The sequence below is a fragment of the Phalaenopsis equestris genome, unplaced genomic scaffold (genome assembly GCF_001263595.1).
Source record: "Phalaenopsis equestris unplaced genomic scaffold, ASM126359v1 Scaffold201904, whole genome shotgun sequence".
Lineage (NCBI taxonomy): Eukaryota > Viridiplantae > Streptophyta > Magnoliopsida > Asparagales > Orchidaceae > Phalaenopsis > Phalaenopsis equestris.
In genome coordinates this window covers 248,869-254,517 of record NW_018221636.1, presented here as the reverse complement: position 1 = coordinate 254,517, position 5,649 = coordinate 248,869, and positions in this window count along the sequence as shown.

The window sequence follows — 5,649 nt, the reverse complement described above, 5'->3', positions numbered from 1 at the left end:
GGTGATATTCTTCTTCTTCTTCTTCTTTAAGGTTGACGGTTCTTTTGGTGAAATCTTGATCTCTGGCTTGGCAGGATGAAAACTCTGGACGGAAGCTTGTCTTGAATCAAACTAGATTTGGTTTAATACCTTCTTGAGCTTGTTTCAGGTTGTATTCCATCCATCTTTTACAGTATACGGGTCAATCGGAGAGATTGGCTCAGTCGAAATCATATTTATGAAACCTTTATCAGGTTCTTTTAAATATTCTTTTGGGACCGTTATATTCCCTTCCTTATGATTTTTATCGAGCTAATCCTTGAAGACAAAACATTCCTCTATGGTGTGTCCAAGCAATCTGTGATATGGATAATAGTTTCGTTGATCCCTCTTATCGAACGCTTTGGGTTTCTTCGGATCTGGTAGTTTGAACTCAGGCTTCTTCATCAAATTCTGAACATTTTTGGTACGGCTTTATCTTTGAAGGAATATACCACTTTCCTATGTTCCACAATGGAAATTTTCTTGTTCTCTGTTCGGTATGATCCTCCCAGAGGGGATTGCTGACTAGACCGGGCATACTTTTGTGTCTATTGTTGAGCATGCTGTGATGATGACTGAAGAGAATTTTCTGCATGTATCTTCATTGGTTGTTTTTCTTTATCGACCATTGCTACTATTCCAGACTTCTTTTAGAATATTATGGTCTTCTTGCACCTCTCGGACATATGATAAGAATCCATATGTTTGACTTCTTCTTAAAGATTGCTAGCTTTGCTGAGTAGCTTCTCGACGGATTTAAAGGTGAGTCCCTTGAGCATGAAATCTACTTGCCCATGGATAGCCCATGGAAGCATTTGAGTAGGATCTCAATCACATGATATTTATGTAGCTGAGGTTCACACTTCATACTAAGTTTTCTCCACCTTAAAATATAATCTACAAAAGTCTCGCTAGGCTTCTGCTTCTCTACAAGGAGATCTCCAATAGACACATGATGTTGCACTCCGACAAATCTTTTTACAAATAGTTGTTCTAACTTGGAGAACGTCTCGAATGATCCATTGGGTAATTCGACATACCAATCAAAAGAAATCCCTAACAGGTTGTTGATAAATTTTCTAAAGAGTAAATCTTTATTTCCTCCTGTATTACAACAACTGGCTTGAAAATTTATTATGTGTTGCCTGGGGTTTCCGGTCCCATCAAATATCTTAAATTTTGGTGACACAAAACCCTTAGGGTAGGGTACAACATCAAACTCCTCCGGGTAAGGTATTCCCTTCAAAATCAATGCACCACCATTAGATTGGGTTAAGGCTTCCCGAACTTGTTCGACCATTTGCTTAAATTTCTTTTGTGGTATAGCGGTTGATGAAGACTATTTCTTTTGTTGATCATCTCTATTTGATGAGGCGACTTCTCTCCTTTCATTTGTAATGTGTATAATCTCCGGTTGATTGACTTCTAGAGAGGCTAACTGTGGTGGTTGAGACTATCCCTAAACTATAGCCATTGTAGTCATGGCAGCAACCATCTCTTCCAATCTTTTCTTCATTTAGCTGATTTGCTCGTCCCTTATGAAAATAGCCCTCCGCAGCTTGTCTACGGTGTTCTCTTCGACGAAAGGTTGAGTGTCACGTGCACATGCAACGGATCTTGTCTCGATGACATGGACATCCATGAAATTTTTCTCGAGGTAATCATTGTAGTCAAAATCTTCATCATCATCTTTGATGGAAACTCGATGTTCCCGGCCCAACTCGAAAATCTCAACCCTGAGCTTTCCGACCTTTCATCAATTATTGATTCTTGTAATATCTTAAGATCTGGAGGACTTTGCTGAACATCCTCTACTTGCTCATCCATCTTGCTAGCAATTATTGCGACCATGTTTGATACTTCGAACCCTTGCTTCATTTCATGATCCTACTCTGTGAGTTTGTTGGACCATATCGGTATGGCGACCTTGGGTACCCATACCCTTTCTTTGACAGTGATGTCTTAAAAAGGAGTGTCTCGGTAGGGACATTGTCACGTCGAAGAGAAGTATGTTTTCCATGGTGCAGACTAGATACGGTATTAGGTGACATCTTCGTCTTCTTCTTTGGGACTTTAAGAACATCCTTGAGGTTGGTAGTCAGTAGAATTCTCAGACCCAGACGCGACTTAACTGGTCGACGGCCCGTGAGTCTAGTGACTGTAGAATCAGTAGTATCAGTGGTGGTATCAACTCTACTCCTCAAATGGAACCGAACCAGAATGCGGTAGGAAATGCTTTAGTTGATTTTGAGCTTTCCTGGCAGATTTAACGTCTTTTAAAATTTCCTTCTTCATGCGAGGGGATACTGCTCACCACACTCGTTTGAGTAACTCGCCAACAGAACAACCTTCTTTGGCAGCTAGCTTCTGAAACAGTGAACTAACTTGGGTGATAGGAGCAGGCTTCTTCCTCTCCCCACCATGTCTATGACGTGATGGTAAAGTAGTGGCAATCTTTTGGATACTTTCTTACCCATTTGTATCCATTAAGTGATGGAACCTACTACCTTATAGAAGTGGATAGGTCTCTGGTAATCCTGACTCCTCCTGATGAGGAGCATCATCAATAGATACTTCCTCAGAAATATGAGCTTCAGTAGCCTCCAAACCTTCTGGCTGTGGTTTCTCCTTTGGGTTTGGGTTAACGGTATAGTCCTCAAACTTGATTCGATTTTGAATACTGACGGCAGGACAACCTATTCCTCAGTCAAGTCTTCAATGATCATAACCTCTTTTCCCTTAGCAAAAGCAGGAACAACATGCTTGGTAGGTGTCGTGGTGGTAGTAGTCTTAACCTTCTTATAATAAGGGAAATCCAGAGGGCAATTCAGGTTAAACTCGCCAGATGGTTCTTGAACCTATGGAGTGAAGACCTTCATTATGACGAACGGGGCTTTCCCAATAACGACCTCGAGATCTTCAAATCTGACTCCAAACTTGATGATGGGAGCGTTGCTGGCATCACGGCTCATCGGCAGGTTGAAGAAGAAAGTGAGCATTGGAAACGCCATTGCAGTAGCTTCAAAAAAAGAAAGCTCTGAGGGTAGCTATTCAGTCAATACCTCGTAATCTTAGTGCGAGCACTTAAAATTAACAGAGGTCGATCTGTAGGCTGGTTAAGTTTTTATTTAATTTGTGGAAATTTTAAAATTTAGTAAAAATAGTTTGAAAGTAGAAAGATTTAATAAATATAAGGAGAATTAAAGAGCACGTGCAACAAGACACAATCTGATTTAATTTGCAAAATAGCAAATCAAACTCGAAAGGGAAAAAAGTGCAGTTTAGGACCCAGTGCATGACCAACTTAACAACGCACAATACCCAAGTGGAACTAGTCCACCAACAAACCTATTGGGGGTCTGACCCCACAGAAAGATTAAAAAGTCCTTAATGGCCTCCTGAATCTCTCCGTTCAAAGGTGGTTGAATAGACGGTCCTAAAATTCAAGAGAGTTGACCGTACTTTCCTAAGAAAGAAATGGGTAAAACATACCAATGAAAGAAGGGTAATTTGGTTCATGAGGGAAATGGACACATTACTAATATGTGAAAATAATATTTCTTGATTTAAATGGAAAGAGAAGCTAGTCCCCAGTGAAGTTGCCATGAGCTATCAGCACTATTTTTAGTTGGAGGAGTTGCCCATTAGAAGTTGTCGGTCAACGGAATCGAAATCCCGCTGCCCACTTTGGAAACACGTTTAATTTATATATATATATATATAAGTTTTAGAAAAATATGAAATCAGACTGACCCCATATCTTTTATAGTTTAAATGAAAGAGCATTATACCTCAAACTCTATATCTATCCCAAAGGATAAACACAAGACTTGAGGATGAGGCTCGATCAAATAAAGTAAGAAATATATGACATTTGTTTGGTCTACGAAACCATTTTATTTGCCAAGAAGTTCCTCTATTTAATATAATGAATTAAATAGGGCTTATGTTAAGTTGCGTTCGGACATGCTTCCTATAAGAAAAAGCTTCCTGTAAGGGCAAGCCCCTATAGTTAATTTCATCTTAGATAATCAAAGTCACCTAAAAAAACTATCGATAAAAATCAGGAAATGTTATCTTCAAAGAGGTAAAAAATATAGGACTTTTCAATGAAATCAGACAAAGAGGTGTCAAAGGAGAATGGTTCGAGTTTGGAACATTTTGTTGTAGAATCCAAAGGAGGAAGAACTAGGGGATGTCATAGATTCAGAGGAGAAGCTCGGTGACTTCTCAGTCTATCCTATTGTTAGGTTTCAATTTTGAGTAGGAATTATTTAAATGTTTCATCCTATACATTTTATTAGTTAGGGCTACATTTTAGGGCTTACATTTGTGTGAAACGATCACACAAATAGCCTGGATGATGTGAGGATTTAGGTCGTGACAAACGATAACCTCAGAATTCTAAGACGAGTTAAGGTTTCTAATGTATAGTGGAGCTACACAAAGGCCTATGGATAGGGTGAGAATTTATGTTGCATAAGCAAACAACCTCGCAATTCTATAGCTTGGTTATTTAATTCTAATGAAAGATATGCTATTGTAGATTTTCTTGATGTTGGAGATGGTCGTGTTGCCCACAATGCTAGCTCCAAGCTCCTCGTCATGATGATTTTAAGTTTTCTAGTGTTTCAGGTCATGATGTCAAATTAGATGTCCCTATGGTTATGGTTCTTTAAATGTTATGGGGCAAGTTAAAGTTAATTAGAGCGACACTGGTTAGGATCCTACGGTTCCTTCGTTCCGGTACCACTATTTTTTATTGGATTCATTTAGTCTAAATGAATTTATTAAACTCAATTTAATGAATTCTATACTTTCATTTAGACTGTGGGAAGTCTCATTACCAACTGTAGGTTACCTCTTCCGAAGGATTCCAGATCATCCGATAGAGACACCTTAATTTAGTTGCACTTATTGTTTTGTGATGTTTGTGATTAAATTTTGAGTTGTTTTCTATTTTGAATGTTGTGGCGGTGAATTTTATCTTGGTTAATTTTAGATTTGGTTTTAGTTTTTCGGCTATCCTAGCAGTTTTGGTTTTCATGCTGGGTGATGATACCCAATAACTGCTTATATGCAACAGTATAATAATAATTTTGATTATATTTTTCACTTATATTTCCTTATTTCACAACGAAATCAAAAACTTGATCCCGAATATAAAAAAGAATTTAACTTTTAATTTATATGTATTGGGATATTACGTAAGTATATGTATCGTTATCAAGTAATATAGGACTTCTTGATTAATAACTGAATATTGAACCCACAGGGAAGATATGCATAATGCACTTTATATGCCCAAACTTTCTATTTTTAAGAAGGTAATTACTTAAACTATAAATATTTTATCAATAAGTAAAATTCAGTTCTTTTTGGAATTTTTGATATTTTGACAAAACAATAAAACTTCTAAAGATAACTTGAGTTTATGTAAGAGAAAAGTTCTTGATATGAAAATATATTTCTCCTTATCATGAAGCAGTAATAATTATAGGAATTCCATTGTGGAAGTATGCAAATTGTGTTGTTCCAAATAAGAGCAATAATATTCTTTACCTTTACTATAAATGTTATAAAGAACATTGGCTAATTTAAAGTTTGAATAATTCTAAAGACCGGCTA